The sequence below is a fragment of the Dromiciops gliroides genome, chromosome 3, assembly GCF_019393635.1.
Source record: "Dromiciops gliroides isolate mDroGli1 chromosome 3, mDroGli1.pri, whole genome shotgun sequence".
NCBI lineage: Eukaryota > Metazoa > Chordata > Mammalia > Microbiotheria > Microbiotheriidae > Dromiciops > Dromiciops gliroides.
Genome location: NC_057863.1, coordinates 572,909,141 through 572,931,937, shown reverse-complemented (window position 1 = coordinate 572,931,937; position 22,797 = coordinate 572,909,141).

Sequence of the window (22,797 nt, the reverse complement as noted above, 5' to 3'; positions counted from 1 at the left end):
AACTCTTTAAAGCATTTCCCTAGCAAATTGTTTGCCATGGCAAGTGTAAATTGATTCTAGAAGTATTATTTTTGATAAGCATATTCCAAAAAAAAAAAAAAAAGAGGGGAACATTTGTAAAAGTTGTCTTTGAGATTGTGTTGTGCTTTAACTTGTATTTAAATATGTTCAGATTTTTCAAAAAAGTAATTGTATGCTAAGTAAAAAAAAAGGTATTATTTGAAATTGTTGCATAATTATATATTATATTCTGAGTCAAGATATATTCACATTTTTTGCAATCATTTATTATCCTCAATTTTTAAATCCATATGAGACTTGGATTATGGGAACTTATCATTTAAGACATTAATTGCCTTTATTCTGAGTTATCAGATGCCAGTTGGCCAAGATGCCATCCAATCACAAGAGGAATACATGCAAAGAGCAGACATTGAACTGTTACATGAGGGGAGACATGCACGAAGTTAAGGTATGGCCGAGGGAACGGCTTTTGACAAATGTTGAGGTTGGATTCTCTTGGTTTAATATTTTATTCTCTTTTTCCCCACAATATTGTACAGATGGCTGGAAGTATTCATCCCACCCATCTCACTTCTACACCTGGCTTCTATGCTCCCTCCTATATGCCTGATGCCATGGACATCTCAATCCCATGCATCTGATTAAGTCTGACTCAGTTTCTTCCAATATGTTCGGTGGCATGGACATATATTCCATCCACCTATTTTAAGCCTGGCATACTGTATGGGCAGTACATATTGCTCAAGTGTGGGAATGCTCATATCCCATCATTTCTCTGTTCTTTTATGGTAACCCCCATAATTATCTCAGGTGTCATGATAAATACAGTGTTGAATTTGGCCTTGACACCTGTTACCAATTATATTAGATTTTTTAATTTCTCATAATGGCATGAGGATAATTAGGCAGATGATGCAAAAAGTGATGAAACAAAGATAAAAAATTATTTTTATTAATTAATATTGCAGCAATTGTCTTCTTAATTACCCTCCATAAGGGGGGACTATAATAATAATATAATTTTAAAGAATGGTTCAATTTTTGTTTTATTGTATGTTTCACGTGTTAACAACTAAGATTCTGTATTCCCTTAGACATGTTTTTGAGAACTTTCATTGTTTGATTTGATTATTGACAAAGCTATTTTAAAGTTGTGTTAAGCTCAATTTTGTAGGAAATTTCCTGGCTGATTACCAGCATCCACACATCAACCCCTGAAAAGACTTCCATTCCATGACTACACCTAGAGGACATCTGAGAAAAGACTTTCAGAGACTTTAAATGAACAGTTTTGATTTGTTGTTTTTGTTGTTTTTTTCTCTTTCTGTTATAATATACACCATCTGTAACATGTATTCTCTGCAAAGGCCCTCCCTTTGCAAGACTAATGTCAAAGCGTCGGTTCATGAGGACAAAAAAAAAATTGCCCCTCTGGACAAAACTTTCCTCTCTTCCTTTTCTATATTGTTGTTCACATATTATTAGTTAGCAATAGTTATCATATTGTTTTTACTGTTCCGTCAAGGAAACATTTTGTTTCTTGAGGAACAACAGGGGGGACTGTAACGATTGGAATAACGCCACCTGCTGGATACTTACTGTAGAGGAGTTCTGCCCATGAAGGGAAGGTCTTTGAGGGCAAGACCAGGAGTCAGGAAGTGACGCGGGCTAGTGGGAGGAGGAAGGAAGAGACTGGCGCTCAGTCTCGCTCTTTTCCTCTGGACTCTGGTGGAGAAGGGAGCTAGAAATGTGCTCTCCCTTTAATAGATAGAAATCTAGGCCTTTTTCTCTCTCTTTACCAAATTCTTATTCTCCTTAATAAATGCTTAAAAGTCTAACTCTTGCTAAAGCTTATAATTTATTGGCGACCACTCATTAGATATTTTAGACAGTTTAGCTAGAATTTTAACCCTTAACAATGTAAAGATAGTTTTCAACATTCATTTTTGTAATATTTTGAGTTCCAATTTTTTCTCCTTCCTTCCATTCCCTGCCCCCTCCCAAACCCAGCAAACAATCTGATATAGGTTATAAATTACAATCGTGTTAAACATATGTACACATTAGCCATCTTGTGAAAGAAGAATAAGAACAAAAGGGAAAAACCACAAGAAAGAATAAACAAACAAAAAAACAACAAAAGAGAAACTAATATGCTTTGACCTTCAAACTCCATAGTTCTTTTTTTTTTATGCAAACCACTCAAAATTTATATCCTCCTTTCTTTTTTTGCTCACCGATTAAGATTTTCAGGCTGTGTCTTCATGTAGAAACTGGTTTGACTGCTGTAACTGACTTGCCTGCTTGGTTTTGTTTAGTCTTGGCAGTGGTCTTGTTATAACTCTCTGGGAAATGTTTGAATTTTATCTGTGTTGGCTAGAATCCACCTCCAGTAGCTCTTCATCTGGTTCTCTTATTTCAGTGAGAATTTTTTTTTTTTTTTTGCGGGGCAATTGGGGTTAAGTGACTTGCCCAGGGTCACACAGCTAGTGTTAAGTGTCCGAGGCCGGATTTGAACTCAGGTCCTCCTGAATCCAGGGCCGGTGCTCTATCCACTGGTTCTCTTATTTCAACACCACATTTCAGAGGTCAATATAAAGGATTCCTGAGAAGTAGCTGATGTGATTTCAACAGCCATGCATTTTCTTTTCTTTTCTTTTGCTTCTAATTTTTTTTTTCCATTTACATGTAAGGGTAGTTTTCAACATTCATTTTCATAAGATTTAGAGTTCTAAATTTTTCTCCCTCCCTCCCTCCCTTTCCTCCCCCCTCCACAAGATTGCAACCAGGTTATATATGTACAATCCACAAGTGTTCTTTTTATCGGTTCTTTCTATAGGGGTGCATAGTAAGCTTTCTCAGTAGTTCCTTGGGATTGTCTTGGATCATTGCACTCCTGAGAGTAGTTAAGTCATTCACAATTACTCATTGAACAATACTGCTGTCACTATGCACAATGTCCTCTCAGCTCTGCTCACTTCACCATACATCGATGTTCATTAGTCTTTCAAGGTTTCTCGGGGATCATCCTGTTTGTCATTTCCTGTAGCACAAGTCCATTCCACTACAATCATATAACACAGATTTTTCCATCATTCCTCAATTGATGGACATTCCCTTGATTCTCAATTCTTACCCTCCACCAAGAGTTGCTATAAATATTTTTTGTACAATTTTTCCCCCTTTTCTCTTTTTCATGATTACTATTGTTAACTGTTTCCCAATCCTATTCCCTTCCGCATGATATTTATTCTATTATCCATCTTCTTTCATCCTATCACTCTTCAAAAGGGATTTGCTTCTGTCTGTCCCCTCTCCGACTCTGCCCTTCCTTCTTTTGCCCCTCTTGCTTTATCCCTTGCCCCTCCTATTTTCCTGCAGGGTCATAGAGATTACTCCACCCAATTGAGTGTGTACATAATTCCCTCCTTGAGCCAATTCTAATGAGATTGAGGTCTTTGAGTCAATTTTGATGAGTGTTAGGATCATTTACTGCCCAGATTAAATAGATTACTCCATCCAGTTGGGTGTGTCTATTAGGCCCTCCTTGAGGCAGCTCTGATGAGTTTAAGATCTTTGAGCTCCTCTCCCATCTCTTCCCCCACTCCAAAAGCCTTTTCCTGTTTCTTTCATGTAGGATTTTGCTTCTGCCCTCCCCCCTCCCCCAATGAATTCCCTTCACCCTTCAATTTAACCATAAAGATGTTATCATCTAGCTAAGTGACATAGTGGACAAATCATCACCCCTGGACCCAGGGAGATCACAGTCAAAACCTGGCCTCAGACACAAGACAGTCGCCCATTGTACAACCCCAGGTATGTCCCCCAGCTCCAATTTTTTTTTTTTATGGCTCTCTAAGGTCCTGTATTTGAAAGTCAAATTTGCCATTCAGTTCAGGTCTTTTCATCACAAATATCTGAAAGTCTTCTTTTTCATTAAAGTCCCATTTTTTCCACTGAAAGATAATGCTGAATTTTGCTGGGTAGGTGATTCTTGGTTGTAATCCCATTTCCTTTGCCCTTTGGAATATCATATTTCATGCCTTCTGGTCCTTTAATGTAGAAGCTTCTAGATCTTGTGCTATCCTGACTGGGGCTCCACAGTACTTGAATTCTTTCTTTTTGTCAGCTTGCAATATTTCCTCCTTGACCTAAGATCTCTGGAATTTGGCTATAATATTCCTAGGAGTTTTCTTTTTGGGATCTCTTTCTGATCTGTGGATTCTTTCAATTTCTATTTTAGCTTCTTCTTCTAGAATTTCAGGGCAATTTTCCCTGAGAATATCTTGGAAGATGGTGTCTAAGCTCTTTCCTTGATCATGGTTTTCAGATAGACCAATAATTTTCAGATTCTCTCTCCTGGACCTATTTTCCAGGTCGGCAGTTTTTCCCAGAAGATATTTCACATTGCCCTCTATTTTTTTATTCATTTGGGTTTGCTTTATTGTGTCTTGGTTTCTCATAAAGTCACTAGCTTCCATTTGTTCAATCCTAATTCTTAGGCAATTATTTTCATCAGAGAGCTTTTGTACCTCCTTTTCCATTTGACTTTTCAAGCTGTTGACTTTTTTCTCATGTCTTTCCTGTATCACCCTCATTTTTCTTTCCATTTTTTCCTCTACCTCTCTAATTTTATCTTCAAAGTCCTTTTTGAGCACCTCTATGGCCTGAGACCAATTTGTATTTTTCTTGGAAGCTTTAGATATAGAGGCCCTGATGTTGACATCTTTCTCTGAGGGTGCCCCTTGGTCTTCCTTGTTACTGAAGAAACTTTCTATGGTCCTCACCTTTCTCTGTCGGCTCATCTTGCCTTTCTTTTACTAGACTTTTAGCTCCTTAAAGTGGGGCACTGTTTCCAGGCTGCACTATCCCAAGCTTCAGAAGTCCCAGGTGGTATGATTTAAGGAGAATAAGGTTCTTCCCTTGCCCGGCCTGTTTCCTGGTCCTAGATGACCCCAGACCAACTTGCCAATCAACCAGCTTTGTGTGTTGTGGTTGTTAGCTCTAACGAGCCTGTGCTCCTCCCCTACCTGGGCCTACTAGAGCCTACCACCTGGTTCTCAGCAGGGGTATAAAATCCAAGTTCTGTCTTAGCACCAGCATAGACCCCTATAGTCTCTCCCCTACCCAGAGCTCAGCCCACTCACCAGACTGTGAGCTTAGTTCCAGACGACAATGGTGCTTCAGCTGATTCAGAGGCTCTGGGGGTCTGGTGAGGACTTCCTGAGACTGGATCTGTGTCAGGGTGACTGTGGGGTTGGGCCCGACTCCTGTATCAGCACAGTAGCTTCCTCCTTCTGACTTTCCAAGCCATTCTTGGTTAGAAGATGATTTCAGCACATTCTTCTGTGAGTTTTGCTGCTCTGGGCATTTTCCTATGACCTTATTTGGATGTTTTTTGGAGCGATTGTGTCATGAGTTTGGGAGCTCACTGCCTTTCCTCCGCCATCTTGGCTCCTTCCTCCACCATCTTGGCTCCCTATTTTTCTTTATTTTTATTTTTTGCAGGGCAATGAGCGTTAAGTGACTTACCCAGGATCACACAGGTTCTCCTGAATCCAGGCCCGGTGCTTTATCCACTGAGCCACCTAGCTGCCCCCCATGACTTTTTTCTTAATTGAAAACAAGTTTGTTTTTAGTAAGTAACATCTCCTGTTCTAAGTGTTCACAAATTATTTCTTTAGTAATATTTTCTGGAGTTTTGCTAAGAATTAAACTCACTAGCATAGGTTTGCAAGCCTTCTCTCCTTTCTGAATTTCAGAACTGTACCTATTTCTCTCCACTCCTGCAGTACTTCTTGGTGTCCATGATTTTTTTCAAATGATTTTTCTAAACCCTGGACAACAACAACAACTTCTTGCTGACATGGCATCCCATCTTCTATTTTTGTGTCTCTATCCAGGCTGTCTCCTATGGCTAGAATGGACTCTCTCCTCCCCCCTGAGTCTTAGAATATCTAGCTTCTTTCAAAGCTCAAGTCACATCACCTCCTGTCTTGGGCTTTGCTGATAGCCACAACTGCTAATGCCTTCCCCCTGAAATTACTCTATACTTACATACTAAGCTACTAAAGCTCAAAACTGAGGCTTTTGGGACATCCTGTATATACATACAATTGTCTCCCCTGCTAGAATGTCAACTCATTGAGGGCAGAGACTTTCACTTTTTTTCATTATTTTCAGCCCCCAACACAGTGACTGACACATCATGGGTGCTTAATAAATGCTCACTGATTATCAAGGAGACTAGGGTTCAAATCCTGCTTACAAGCTATGTTACTATGGGCAAGTCACTTAATTGCTAAGAGTCCCAGTTTCTTCATCTGTAAAATGGATGCACCATTATTTGCCCTTTCTGCTACACAGGATTATCATGAGAAAAGTACCCTGCAAGGCTTAAATTTTTATATAAATTTAATTTATATAAGGCGTGATTTCCCTTCTTCCCCTTCCATCTTTATAGAAATCATTTTACCCCTAATAAATTACTTTTGCTTATTGGTTTCATGGTTCTATTCTGTACTTTAGTGGAAGCAGCTCACCCTACAACAAGATAATAATCACTGATATGTAGCTGACAGGCCCTTTTATGAAGGCCTTTGGAGGGACAAAAACAGGTATGTGCTGGAATCAGCTCTAACCAACTTGCAAGAGCTGATTGTTAAATTTTCAGGGTTAGAATTTACATCTTGAAAATGCTATAAATTAGCACTTAATATAATGTTTAGTTGATTGTCTAGACTTAAGTGATGGAGAATGTGTCAATGATGCTGATAAACTTAAATGTGTGTTACATATAATTTCACCCCTGCAGAGCCAGTTGTTAAACATTTACCATTATACCACTAGATAGAAATCATCAGCAATTCCTCAGGCTTCCAAAACAGGGTTCATTTGTGATATATCATCAGAGGTTATACATTTGGCCAATCATTCCACAGTCTCACCCTTGTGGGTTCCTTCAGAACTGAGAAGATGCTAATAACATATCTAACATCTAGTCTGTCAATAAATTTAAGAACACACTGTATGTTTCTACTTGATCTCATGCCTTTTACCCATTCATTCATTTCAAGGGAGTAGGAATGTTTCTGGCAACCTTCCTTGGGAAAGTCTGAGGCAAAGAACCCATTCTACCTGTCTACAGTCTCTGCTTGAGGTGGTTCCATTAATAGACTACATCCTGGAGACTTCCCCATGACATTATTGAAATGTTTCTGATCAGTTTTTTCAAGGAGAGCTTATGCTTATGCTGTTTGGCTTGTTCAGGTTCTATTTGCACCTGACCTTTCACATGCCTTCTCTTCCCTCTTGTCCTTAAATGGGTGATTTTTTCCCATAAAAAGAAAATAAGAACAACATATCTTTTCCCCCAAGTTAAGCTCCTTTGACTCTGCCCATTAGCCAAGTCATGGTGAGGATTTTTTTTCTCAAGTCCCCAGTGGTGTTGAACCATGGCACACATTTGTCCTGAGATGCTTTTCATCTCTAGGATCCCCATGGGAGATTGACTTTTTAGTTCTACTATCAATTGTTTCTTAATCTTTGTCCCTATTCTACCATCATAACCCTACTGTGACAGAGCATTTTGGTTTCCCATTTGTTCTGAGATAGAGAATAAATTGTATCATAAGCACTGATACAGGTGATACAGGTGCTTTTCCCACCCCTCTCTCCTGTCCTGGCATTGCCAGTCAGGACCAAGTCTAGTGGGTCTGCCATACTGGTATATTGTGGGAGAGTGGTGTCAAACTCAAACAGATATAGATCCCTGCTCCTTATATTGATTTAAAAAAACACAAATTAATATAATCTATGTTGTATCATGGGGCAGCTAAGTAGTATAGTAGGTAGAGTGCTGGCCTTGGAGTTAGGAGAACCTAAGCTCAAATCTGGCCTCAGATGTTTACTACGTGATTTTGGGCAAGTCACTTAACCCCGTTTGTCTCAGTTTCTTCATCCATAAAATGATTTGGAGAAGGAAATGGCAAACCATTCCAGCATCTTTGGCAAGAAAACCCCAAATGGGGTCACAAAGAGTTGGACATATTGTATTTTTATTAATTTTGTTAAACATCTCCCAATTACATTTTAATCTGTTTTAAGAGAAGGGGAGCAAGTTTGACATCTCTGATCTAGGACATTGAAGGATTCTGGGAAGTCAGGACATAAGACAGAGTACTAGATAAAAATAAGATGAGGCAGCTGGGCGGCAAAGGGAATATAGTAATGGAGATAAAATCAGGAAGACCTGAGTTCAAATCCAGCCTCAGATACTTACTAGCTCTATGACTGGGCCACTTATTTAACCCATTTGTCTCAGTTATGTCATCTATAAAATAGGAATAATAACAGCACCTATCTCCCAGGGTCATTGTGAGGATAAAATGAGATAATATTTGTGAAGTGCTTTCAACCTTTAAAGTACTTTATAAATTATCATTATAATCATTGTTATTAGTTATCTGGGCCCAAGGAGGAAGAAATAAAACCAGAAAAGGAAGATTAGAAGGCAGTTGAAAAATTACATCAGTCCCAATTTTATTAAAGGCTTGTTCTCACTGTTACATGTAATGCTAATGCTAATGCTAATAATAATAATAATAATAGCTAAAATTTAAATAGCACTTTAAGTTTGCAAAGCACTTTATATATATGATCTCATTTGATACAATAATCCTATGAGGTAGTTGTTATGATTACCCCCATTTTACTGATGAGGAAACTCAGAATCAGAAATGTTAAATGACTTGCCCAGGGTCACATAGCTAATAAGTACACATATGACCTCCATCACCATAGGAAAGAATAGACTGTGGTCTACTGAAGGTTTTCCGTTGGTACAGACCTCTACAGTCATGGTGTGGAAGGAAAGCAAAGAGAACGCCGATGATAATGAAAATAACTGAGGGAACTTATCCTTACTCTTATCTCCATTCCTTGCCCCAGTAAGATATTCTGTCAATCTATGCCTGGAATTTTTAAACCTCATTATCACTGCTTTGCTTCATTTTTCAGCTTCCTCAGTCTCATTTAACATTTCTCAGCTTAGCCTCATTATCTCAAGCAGACAGTCTACAGTCTATCGTTATTATGACATGTACATTATATAAGCATGGAATTCCAACCACACTTACATGCATACTTACATACAGCTAGCTCTTTGACAAGGTGCCAGAGGCCTATTAGAATACAAGAGCATTGGCTCCTAGATTTAAAGGACCCATAAGGTCCTTAGAGGTCATCTAGACCCTATATGGGGTCATAACTGAATGTGGGGGGGGGGTGTCACAAAAAATTCGGCAAAAGGTAATTTATACCTTTTTTATATCCCTATATGCCCAAGATCACATAAAATGTCTCAGGTGAAAAGGGGTCACAAGTGGAAAAAGTTTAAGAAGTCCTGATCTCGTCCAGCCCCCTCATATTTTACATACCTGGATCACTAAAAAACAAAACAAAACAGAGGACTTTGAAAAGCACAAAAATCACATTGCTTTCTCTTTCTAACCAATAGTTTTAGGGTTTTTTTGTTAAAATGCTCCCACATGCACCCCATGTCCTATTTATTTTGTTCCTCACACATTAGGCTACACTCTGCTTCATTCTACCATTCCTCTCTGTCTCATGGTTTCTCTCTTTCTTGTAGAATTTAAAGGATTCATGCCATTGGTAAGAGTTGCACTAGGTAATCACTAAGGTAATTTTCAATTTAAGGAGTCAATGAATTGGAAAACCAGGTTTAATCATTGGGGCTGCTGATTTTGCCTTATCATTATCATATATACTTAAATAGGTACTTTAAGACTTAAATTGATGGTATAGTGGTAGGAAGGGTAGATCTGTGGAGTCAGAGGATCTTAGTTCAGGGGTATGATGGTAAATGTTTAACAATCTGGCTGGGCAGGGGGAGCAGAAATGGTTGCCCTGCCTTCCTTTTTTTTTTTTTTTACAGGAAGCCTTCCTCATCCTGTCTTATTTGTAGTGTCTTCCCTCTGTTATTTACTTCTCATTTATCCTTTATGTAACTTTATATATATAATATATACACGCATATATTACATATAATATATAAGGGCTAAATTTATTATGGGGAGAGTTAATTGGGTGGCTTGCTATAATATTGGGGTTCCTAAAATAATGAGGGACCTCTAGGTCTAGTTTCCTCCCTTCTAAACTGCCTTTTTTAGTTATTTCTCCCAGGCTAATTAGAAAGGAGATTAACAGCCTCTTTTCCACAAACAAACCAGGTTTTATTAATGGGAACAAAATTTACAACAAAGGTGAAGTTAATAAAGCCAGGAACAAGAGAATAGGGGAAGAGAAAAAAGAATAAGCTCCCTGGCTCTAACAAAGACTGACTCAAACCTCAAATTTGCTTCCAGTTCAGCTAGCTCAAAGCTCACCACCTGAAGTCTGTAATTTCAATGAGAGTCAGCTGTGCAGTCCTTCTCTGGTACACTCCTGAAGGTCACCAAAAGGAAAGAGAGCTTCCAAGAGCAAGTGTTCCCTTTCCTACTTTCTCTCTCCCTCCCCCAAAGGGGAGGTCCTTCAAGCTGGTTGTCTGAGAGTGGTCCCCTGCTGACATCAATAGTACACCAATACGTCATTCAGGGCCAGCCAGGTGTGGCCTCCATGCAATCATCCCCAAGTACTTAGTCAGTTTCTCATTCTCACCCAATTCAAACAATACTAAATCAATCAGGTGGGGACCCTGGGCATCTGCCAAATTCCATTATGTTATCACATTCCCCCCTTTGTTTTGTCAAGAAACACAGGGTGTTTCCTTGATGAAACAAATATATATGTATACACACATATATACACATATATATGAAGATATGTATATATACGTATACACACACACATATGTATAGGTGTGTATATTTGCACATTGTCTCTCTCATTGGATTATAAGGTCCTTGAGGGCAATTAGGTGACACAGTGGATAGAGCACTGGCTCTGAAGTTGGGAGGACCTGAGTTCAAATCTCACCTCAGACCCTTACTAGCTGTGTGACCCTGGGCAAGTCACTTAACCCCAAATGCCTTAAACATCTGGGGCCATCTCCTGTCATCCTGATGTATATCTTGCCACTGGACTCAGATGACTCTAGAAGAGAAAGTGAGGTTGGTAACTTAGCACAGCTCTTCCTCATTTAAATCCAATTCACTGCAAGTCATGACATCACCTCCTGATGTTATGGTCCTCTTCAAGAACAAAGGACAAACACCAACCAACCAAACAACCTTAAGGGCAGGGACTGTCCTTTGCATTTTTTTTTTTTGCAGGGCAATTGGGGTTAAGTGACTTGCCCAGGGTCACACAGCTAGTAAGTGTTAAGTGTCTGAGGCCAGACCTGAACTCAGGTCCTCCTGAATCCAGGGCTGGTGCTCTATCCACTGCGCCACCTAGCTGCCCCTGCATTTTTTTTATATCCCTAACACTTAACACAGTGCCTGACAAATAGGAGGTGCTTAATAAATGTTTATTGATTGACTGACTATACTTTTAACTTTAATCTGCATTATTAACACTTTCTCAAGTCTAGATTATCAGCAAAGCAATAAATAAAAACCGATTTGTGGCTTTGTCTGATTTCTAAAGTGTAAATTCTGTAAAAAAAATTGATTATTAATTATAACTAACCTGAAAAAATTATAATAACTGTTCTTATGAAAAATTATAGGTTTAGGAAAATTATAATTGGGCTGTAAGTCCTGCCGCAGTCGCCATTCAAATGTAAAAATATTTCTGATGACTAGCCTAATTTGGGGGGACTAATTTGAGTGGGGTACTAATTCTGGGAATGTTGACTAGCTGGCTATCTGACTGCTATTAACCTAGTATGGGCCGTTTATAAAGTTCCACCACAGTGCTCCCAAATTGATAAGCTAAAGATTAAGAAGACTCTTAACTAAATAATCAAAGCAGAGTTTATTTATGAGATACTATTTAAAAAAGAATACAGGGAAATAAAATGTACAATCTGACTGCATTCCTGGGTGCTTTCACCTGATGTCCCTGGAATTTTTTTCAATACAATAAGGGCCTTAGCCACCTCCTGCCTCAGGGCGTTACACTTTCCCTGCTCAGCTACTTTCTTCTAACTCCTCTTTTTTTTTTTTTTTTTGGTGAGGCGATTAGGGTTAAGTGACTTGCCCAGGGTCACATAGCTAGTAAGTGTTAAGTGTCTGAAGCCGGATTTGAACTCAGGTCCTCCTGAATCCAGGGCCAGTGCTTTATCCACTGCGCCATCTAGCTGCCCTGCTTCTAACTCCTCTTAATCTTTGCTTTCTCCAACCTGTACCCTGTGCTGACCGCTTCTGTGCTCTCCACTGCCTACTGGTCAGTCTGTCCTCTGCCGCCTTTGCCGCCCCTCTAATCTTGTCCGCCTCTCTTAATCTTGTCCGCTGGCCTTTCCTCCTTGCTCCTAGTCCTGCGTTACTGTTCATCTCGTCCCCCTCTCTTCTTGTCCGAACCTCTTCTCAGCCTCTCTCGTCCCTCCCCCTCATCTCGTCCGTCCTCTCTTAATCTAACTCCCAGGTCTATATATACCTTTTTTATCTCCACTCAAATCTCGCGGCCTTTTGCACCCCCACAGACAAAGCTAATCTGCCAGCCAGGGCTGTGGCTGGTGGGGGGGGGGGTGTGCTTAAGCCTCACGTGCCCAGCCTTGACCAGTCCAGGATCACTGGGATAGCTCCGCTCAGGTCAGAGGGAGCTGGGGGCTTTTTTGCCCCAGCTGTCTGACCTGGCATCCACGGGGCTTTTTGGCTCAGCTGAAGTGAGGGGGAGGGGCATCAGCACCTCCCACACAGAAGAGACCCTGAGGGCCTAAGGCTTTCTAATCTCAGCCCAGAGGTAGGGTCCCCAAATCAAAATAAATTTCCACAATGCTCACACTAGAAATTTAATAATCAGATCTCCCAAGCTGGTTAAAGCCAGCTCCAGTGCACTTCTGCCTGGGTTATAATAATGACTAGTACTTGATCCCTATGTGGCTTTGAGCAAGCCACTTAACCCTTGGGGTCTCATTGCCAAAAACTATGGGGCTGGATAAAATAATCCTGCAAGCCCTTTGGTTGTGGTCATCAGCTTAAAGGATTTCCAGGAATGTAGACAGAGCTTCAGACCGCATGGTCTAAACTCTAGGATTTATAGAGAATTTATAAACTGACAGACCCAATTGAGTCATGCAAAAAGTATGTAGGATGTGTATCCTCTCTGCTTCATTGGCATCCCAGAGTCTGTACTCTGGTCAGCTTTGGCCAAGTGAAACTCACAGAGGCCTGTGCCCCCACCAATCAGCCCAGCCAAGGCAGCAATTTGGTTGTGGAGAGCCTAAAAATGTCAGGAGGGTACAAGGATTTGTACTGGAGCAGACAAAGCCAACTGGAGCCTTTCTTTTAATGAATGAATCAATGTTAGGGGAAAGCAGAGAGGGCAAAAGCACAGGGGTGGGCAGAATTCCTCTGGAGTCAAAGGCTTTGTTCACAGGTACAGAACAACCACTCTCTCTCTCTTTTTTTTTTTTTAGTGAGGCAATTGGGGTTAAGTGACTTGCCCAGGGTCACACAGCTAGTAAGTGTTAAGTGTCTAAGGCTGGATTTGAACTCAGGTACTCCTGACTCCAGGGCAGGTGCTCTATCCACTGCACCACCTAACTGCCCCAAAATGTTCATTCCTTTTTTTTTTTTTTTGCGGGGCAATGGGGGTTAAGTGACTTGCCCAGGGTCACACAGCTAGTAAGTGTCAAGTGTCTGAGGCCGGATTCGAACTCAGGTACTCCTGAATCCAGGGCTGGTGCTTTATCCACCATGCCACCTAGCCGCCCAGAACAACCACTCTCGTTGTCTCTGTCTCCATATTCTGTGGCTTGCCCCCATGCCTCCACCTGTCTAACTGGCCAGTATCAACCTTCTAATTCACAATCTTAAGACTCCTAACCTTGCCTTAATATACATATGTGTGTGCGTGTCTTCAATTCTCTGAAGGAGTGTTAAAAAATCCTCGCTACAAAATTAGTTTGGTTTTTGTTTTGTTTTGTTTTGTTTTGGGGTTGTTTTTTTTTTTTTTGCGGGGCAATGAGGGTTAAGTGACTTGGGGTCACATAGCTAGTAAGTGTCTGAGGCTGGATTTGAACTCAGGTCCTCCTGAATCCAGGGCCAGTGCTTTATCCACTGTACCACCTAGCTGCCCCCCAAAATTAGTTTTAATTCACTTAAATATTTTAAAGACATATGTACTTTTCGGGACTTGGGGTATGTTTATGTATGGGACAGTGAGATGGGCTACGGTATTGAAAAATCATATAAGCAGTGAATATGAAGAGCTTGGAATCACCTAATTAACAAATATTTGCTGGGTTCCTATTGCTTATTGTCCTTTTTCTCGAATCTTATCATTGGGGTGATATCATGACTTGGGGTGAATTGGATTTAAGTGAGGAAGGCTGTGCAAAGTCACCAACCTCACTCTCTTCTCCAGAGCCATCTGGGTCCATTGGCAAGATATACATCAGGAGTACAGGAGATGGCCCTGGATGTTTAAGGCATTTGTGGTTAAGTGACTTGCCCAGGGTCACACAGCTAGTAAGTATCTGAGGTGAGATTTGAACTCAGGTCCTCCCACCCAGGGAAGCCAGGAGAAGAGGTGAGGAAGAAGAGAATTTTAGGGATGGGGGACAGCCAGTATCAAGGCACAAATGAGGAGATGGCACACCATATTTGAGGAAATGCAAGTAGGCATTTCCCATATAGGGAAAGGAGTAAAAATGTAAGAGACCAGAAAGGTAGAAAAGGATTATGTTGTGAAGAATGTCAAAAGCCAACCAGAGGACTTGGGATTTGAACCTGGAGGTAATAGTGAGCCACTAGAGTTTATAGAGTTAGGAGTAACATGGTCAGCCTTGTGTTTTCAGGAGATCACCTCATTAGCTTTGGCAGCTAAATGAAGGATGGATAGAAGTGGGAAGAAGCTGGAGGCAGGGAGACTGAATAGGATCCACAGAACTAGAGTCCTAAATTCTAGGTAAAAAGCAAAAGAGCCTTAAGTAAGGTGGTGGCTTTGTGAGTGGAGGGAAGGGAATGGGAATGGGAATGTATACACAACAGATCGATTGGTTATAGGGAACAAGGGGAATCGAGTTTTTGAGGATGACCCAGAGGTTGCAAGCCTGGGTAACAGAAATGGTGGTGATGTCCTGGACCAGAGCTTCTTAAACTGTGGGTTTCAGCCCATATGGGGTCAAGTAACTGAATGTGGGGGTCACTAAAATTTAGCAACAGTAAAAGGTTAAGTATACCTATTTTATATATCTATATGCCTGGGGTTACATAAACATTTCTTGGGCAAAAAGGGGTCTCAAGTGGAGAAAGTTTAAGAAGCTCTGCCCTAGACAATGAGAGATCATCCTTTAATAAGGTGCTACACCCATCAACTGGGGAATGGATGAACAAGTTGTGGTATATGAATGTAATGGAATTCTATTGTGCTATAAGAAATGATGAGCGGAGGTGCAGCTAGGTGGCACAGTAGATAGAGCACCAGCCCTGGAATCAGGAGGATCTGAGTTCAAATCCAGCCTCAGACACTAAACACTTATTAGCTGTGTGACCCTGGGCAAGTCACTTAACCCCAATCGCCTCACTAAAAACAAAACAAAACAAAACAAAACAAAAAACTCTAAGAAACCTGGAAGGACTTGCATGAACTGATGATGAGTGAAATGAACAGAACCAGGAGAACATTGTACACAGTATCATAAACATTATGTGTTGATTGTTAAGGGCTAAAATTCTAGCTATTCTGTTTAAAATCTCTAATGAGTGGTCGCCAATAAATTATAAGCTTTAGCAAGAGTTAGGCTTTTTAGCATTTATTAAGGAGAATAACAATTTGGTAAAGAGAGAAGAAAAGGCCTAGATTCCTATCTATTAAAGGGAGAGCACATTTCTAGCTCCCTTCTCCACCAGCATCCTCAGGAAAGAGAGCAAGACAGAGCGCCCGGCTCCCCCTTCCTCCTCCCACCAGCAAACGTCACTTCCTGACACCAAAGAAAAGCTGCATGGCCTTGCCTTCAAAGACCTTCCTTTCATGGCAGAGCTTTGCTTTTTTTTTTTTTTTTTTTTTTTTTTTAGTGAGGCAATTGGGGTTAAGTGACTTGCCCAGGGTCACACAGCTAGTAAGTGTTAAGTGTCTGAGGCCGGATTTGAACTCAGGTACTCCTGACTCCAGGGCCAGTGCTCTATCCACTGCGCCACCTAGCTGCCCCATGGCAGAGCTTTTCTACAGTAAGTCTCCAGCAGGTGGCGTCATTCCAATCGTTGCATGATCAACTGTGATAGACTTGATTCTTCTCAGCAATACAATGATCCAAGATAGTTCCAAAGGACTCATGATGGAAAATGCTTTCCAAATCCAGGGGGGAAAAAAACTGTGGAATGTGGATGCAGATTGAACCATACTATTTCTTTTGTTTTTAGTGCTGTTGTTTTTCTTTTTTGAGGTTTTTCCTTTTTGCTCTGATTCTTCTCTTATAACATGACTAATGCAGAAATATGTTTAATGTTATTGTACATATATAACCTATATCAGATTGCTTGCTGTCTTGAGGAAGGGGGAAGGGGAAGGGGGAAGGGAGGGGAGGGAGGGAGAAAAATTTGAAACTATAAATCTTGTAAGAACAAATGTTGAAAACTGTCTCTACATGTAACTGGAAAATAATAAAATTCTTTTATAATTTTTTTTAAAAATAAGGTGCTACAAAAGAAATTTGTCCCCTGCCCTTCTACTCCTCCTTTGCTACCTTCTTGACCCTTTTCACTCAGAGTCAGTGTTTTCATGATTTCCTTTAGCTGTTAAGAACCGCCCAGTTCTTAGCATATCACCCAGCGTCCCGTACTCTAAAATGATAATTTTTTTTTCCCCTGCCAAAACTCCCATTTCTCTGGAGCTCTTTCTTCACTAAGCTTCCCCAGAGGAAGGCTATCTAGTCAACTACTTCATACTAATGTATGAATGACTCCTATCAGTTTATCCAGAGATAATTATTTTTACAAAAGACATCTGTACTTCAGAGGAACTGATCTTTAGGGTATTTGGTACTAGGTAAAAGATTGGTAGAAAATGTCATTGATTAGAGGATTTTCCTTGGACACCTCAAATTATACCTTGTAGAGGACCGTGAATGCCATGTTGCTATGGTGACACTCTTAGAAGCATTATTCCATTAAAGTCAATGATTATTTATTTATTAAGCACTTAGTCACTGAGGATGCAAAAACAAAAATTAAAAATCCCTCTTCCTTTATGCAAAGATAGCACAGGGATATCAGCATGTATTAAGAGGATGGAAACAGGGATCAGGGAATGTATGTTGAGTCCTAAGGGAGCCTGGGTTCCCCATCTTACAGATGAGGGGAACTGAGGTCTAGAAAGGTAAAGGCACTTGCCCCAGGACCCATGAGTGTAAGCATCAGAGCCTGGAGATGAAGCCTAGTCCGGACCCCCAAATCCACTGCCCCCCCATGACTTAAGACTACCAGCCGAGATGAAAGGATCTAACCCAAAACTTCTCTCCATTCCATTTCCAAGGCGTTATTTTTCCTAGTGCAATTCCCATCCTCCTCTGCTAGCCCCCTCCTGGCCCTGTGGAACACTGCTGGGGGTATTAAAGCGGGGGTGGGGTGAGGTGGGGTGCCACAGCCCGAAAAGTGGGAGTGGGAAATGCAAATGATCAGCTCTCCCCGGGAAACTAGAGGCAGCAGCTTGCTGTCTGTCGGCAGAGGAGAGAAGTGAAGAACCAAACAGAGACAGAAAGTGAGTGAGCAGGAGGAGGGAGGCTTGAAGTAAAAGAAGACAGAGCCTCCAGATCAGGTAGCAGCAGGTAGAGCGCCTGGCTGCAGAGGCTTGTAGTGACGCCTTCCAGAAACCTGACTTGTGTGACTTCTCTTAGTGAAGGGCAATACTCTTGCACCCAGCGGTCCCTCTGTCTAACTCTTCCATTGGCTCAGAGGTGAGTGAAGACATCCTTTCACAGTACTTCAGGTCAAAACAAGTGCTGGAAGAGGATTTCCTCAGAATCTTTTAGAGGGACAATGTGCTGGTTTTATCCTACCAGGGAGAAAACGACTGTATTGTCCGAGTGTTGCTTTTTGTATAGCAGGGAGAGAAAGGCAAACCTTAACCTTCTTGTCGTTTAGTATGAGCAAAATGGTTTCTTGCGAGAAAATGGTTATCAGTCCAGGAGCACAAGGGAGCAACAGGTCAAAAGGGGTCATGCTGGGCTGTCAGAATGCGCTTGTGATACAAAGGTAGGAATTGGAATGGAGAAACAATGCAGGGGTCTTGCTATTGAGAAGTTGTAGAGGCAGCTTGGGCTTGGGTAATTTAAAAGTGCCTGAGCCCACACAAAGAAAGTATATTGATTGAAATGAGACAATAGAGAGAAGATGAGGGAGGGATGCGTGTTAGTCGGGGAGGGGGGTTAGAGAATAAGCAGAGAACTCTTGGGGACAGCTAGGGTGTATTTGGCGGGGCATATGCTTATTTGCATGTGTGTGACAGGTCATGTTCAAAGCCGGCTAACATCCAACATTAGTCTACAAGGTGGCTGATATTCTATATTCATTATAACCAGAGCCCCATCTCCCTCTTTTCTCTCTCCCTTTCCATGTTAACTGTTAAATTTCCCAAGTCAATCATACAGTATAAATCTGTGAGAGAGAAGACATGTTTACAGTTCAGGTGTGTGAGAGTAATCAGTTTACCTTGAACATTGAACGTGGCTGTATGTTAGTGGCAAAAGATACAACACTCATACAGAGCTAAGTAAAAATTTGTGGTACCCAACGGTGGCCTTGGAGTACAGCAGATACCTTGTAAGGTAAGTGAAGCATTCAAACCCGTGGTAGGATTAACATAAAAAGAGCACTTCGGCGAGCTTATTTGCTTAGTTTCTACCATTTGACAGTATTTAGGATGTAAGTCCCTTCCTGTGTTTTGGTTAGCCCAGTATAGTTGGGAGGTAGAGGAGCAAGGGGGGATGTCTTATCTTTTGTGAGGATGCATTAAACAACATCAATCACAACGATGCCTCCATACTCAGGGTTGCATTCACAAGTCCTTGGACTAAGGGGAGAGAGTAGTTCACACCGACAGGAGGGTGTACATTCGTGTGTCCAGATGTGGCAGGGTGCTTCATGTCACAGTAGTACAAAGGGAAGGAGGTACATTATGATGCAATCAGTCAATCAAACGTGTATTTATTAGGCTTCTACTGTATACCACACACACCGTTCTAAGGATTGGGAATACAAAGACCAGAATTAAACAGTTCCTGCCTTGAGAGTAAAAGATCAGGGTTCAAATCTTACCTTAGGCACAGAATACTAGCTGTGTGACCTTGGATGAAAATCAGTTAATCTCTCAGTCCTCTCGGGCAACTAAGAATATAAATCACAAATGAGTTGCTGATCTATATGGGGGGGGGGGGAGGGACAGAGTTTACATAGTAGTACTTCTCTACTCTTACAAAATCACTGGTCTGTTCCTGCCCCATACTCTCAGACAAAAGGAAGCACCTGATGTTTTCATTTTCTTGAAGTTTCAAAATGTCAGAAGTTATCCCATAGTTTCTTACTACCACCATCTTGTTGCTGTTGGGTAATTTTCAGTTCTGTCCAAATCTTTGTGACCCCATTTGGGATTTTCTTAGCAAAGAGTCTGAAGTGGTTTGCCATTTCCTTCTCCAGCTCATTTTACAGATGAGGAAACTGAGGCAAAGAGGTTTAAGTGACTTGCCCTTACCACTCAACAAACACCATATATATAATATACATATAACACATGCATAATACATACACATACACATATACTTACATACATATAATATATATTTTGCATGTCCCTAGTTATTCATATTACCTCCATTTGACCATGAGGTCCTTCTTGGTATCCCAAGCATTTAGCATGGTTCCTGGCATATGTAAGATCTGATAAATGTGTGTTGACTGAGTGAGTACAGAGGAAGCACCTACAATGTGTAAGGAGGGTGGAGTGAGTCTCTACCTGGCTCTTGAAGAAGTTCCTTTAGTAAAATGCGATAAGGGCTATGCTGTTAAGTTAGATGGGTCACCATGTCACAAGTGTAACTGTCATTAATCAGTCTGGATAATGTCAAAGAAAGCTGTCATTCATAGTCTCTTACATTGAAGTTTTTAGCAAAGTGGCATCCAACGATTATTTTGAGGATTTGTTGTTTGGGGGACAGGTATGCTTATTTGCATGTGTGGGACAGGTAATGTTCAAAGCAGGCTAATGTCCAACATTGGTCTATAAGGTGGCTGATATTCTCTATTCTATATTTTTCTCTTAGCATAAGTACCTGTTCTTGGACCCTAGGTGATGAAGATATAAAAATATGATCAGTGATTCTTATAGGGCACCAATTGCTCCATGCCAATGACCAGGCAGCAAAAGTTGTTTAATCAGAGCAATGTTGTCAAGTGCACCAGGCTAGGCATTCAGACACATCCAGCAAATTCACTGGGACTGCTGCATGTTCCAAAATATATCTAAAAATGTTAGATCCTCAAGTATCCTCTGACCCCTAATAAGGAAAATCAGATTCTTCTTTCCAACACAGCCTCTGGAGAAATTGTGATAATTAGTGAGAAGTTTACAATAATTTTGTGGCAACATTTCCTGTTCTTATATGTCCAGGAGGGAATTAGAATTCGAAACTTTTTTGCTTTCTTCTGGAGGATGAGCTAATGCCAACATGCCTATGAAGGCAATAGAACAAAGTAATGTTTCAAGTTAACATCCCTGACACATTGAGGGAAAAGTATGACTCAGATTATAGAATTTATCTCATTGGGAGGGGTCTGGTAGAAAATGATGATGGATACTTCAAAAGAAAAAAAAAAATCTTCCAGGAGTCTTTTTTAAGGTGTCCAGACTGCCTGGTTGGGCTGAGATAGGCTAATTACTGTCTTTTACTTTCATAGTTTAGAACAAAAGAAAAACAAAGAAACCACACAACATTTTCCCACTCTTACTAATAAAGCAAGAGTTCCTCATTTCCTCATCAATTTTTTCTTTAAGACTCTTGGGACAGAAGCAATTCTGTCAAAAAGTTATTTGGCTCAACAGATTGGAAGCAACAATGAATATATGAAAGTAAGTTTATCTGCAGGAAGGAAACTAGCCTTTTCTAATATTCAAGAGCATTGCACACTTATAATAATAATGCATTAGAAACACATCTGTCATATAATATAGCAGTTCGGGGTCATTATGATTATGAAGAAATAGTTGTGTAAGAAAAGACCAATGAGCCGATAACAGATTATCAGGTCTTAAGCTTGATAATTAAGGAATTCAAGGAAAGCCTTGTAATTTTATAATTAGGTCCATAGGCAGAGACTATAATTAGGAGAATCATCATAATCATCTTTTTTTTCTTCTTCTCCTCCTCCTCCTTCTCCTTTTTCTTCTCTTGTCCAGTTGTCCGGATATGTTACAAAATAAATACCGACTGAGCACTTACTTTGGGCAGATCACCATAGTAGGTGGATAAAAAACAATATGTAATTCACACCTTTAGGAATTCAGAGTCTAATTGAGGTGCATCAAACCTAATGGCCAGGAATTAATTAATTAATTTCTTCATCCATTCCTTTATTCCTTCATTTCATTTTTTCACATTCGTTCTTTGAGATAAAATATGAAGACTGATTTGCAAACCTGAAAATTTTATATACATTTTGGTTGTTATCATCACTATTGTTGTTGTTCTTATTGTTGTGATATGGACAGGCATATATTAAGGGTCTATAATATGTCAGGAACTGTGATAAGCACTGAGGACACAAATAATAATAAAGGCAATCTTTACTCAAAAAGATCTTACATTCTAATGTTTATTAATATCTAATGAATCGGGGCAGCTAGATGGTGCAGTGGATAGAGCACCGGCCCTGGAGTCAGGAGTACCTGAGTTCAAATCCGGTCTCAGACACTTAACACTTACTAGCTGTGTGACCCTGGGCAAGTCACTTAACCCCAATTGCCTCACTAAAAAAAAAAACTAATGAATCATTCATTTAGTGAGTATTTTGAGAAAGCCCTCAGGTATAAGGGAGTCCCTCCTGGAAAGACATAGGGTTTCCCTTTTGACCCTGGCTTTCTACAACTGGGTTCATAGTATATTCCCCCAGTGTAGGTGTAGCTGTCAGTTGGCTAAGTCCTTGTCAGAATACCCAGTTCGTGACTAAAGAAAGGCCCTGGGGATTGCCAGAGACATCAGGGAAAACAGCTCTGTAATGATTTTGGGTGTTGTGAATAATATGTAAATGAACAGGAGTCAGTTCAATGTAAAGCTTTATTATAAACAATGGAGAAGAGGGGGAAGGGGAAAGAGAAAAAGGGCAGCTGACATCTCAGGCATATACATTATCATAGAGTATAGCTCAAGTAAGGGTGGCTCTGCATTGGGGAGCACAGACACAGGTCCATTGAGAAGAAAGGGGCTGCTCCAGCAGGAAGGTTTGCTTCTGTTGAAGGGGAGGGTGTGCACCAGCAGAGAGAGGATACTCTTGGTGGAGGAGAGAGGGTCCTCCTGTTGCAGAAGAGAGTAAGCTCTAGTGGAAAGTGGTGCTCCTGCTGGAGGGAAGGATATGCACCAAAGTACCCTTCTCATACGCTTATCTTGGGTAACCCCCTAAAGGTGACCCATTTGCACATTAGGGGTTATGGGAAAATATT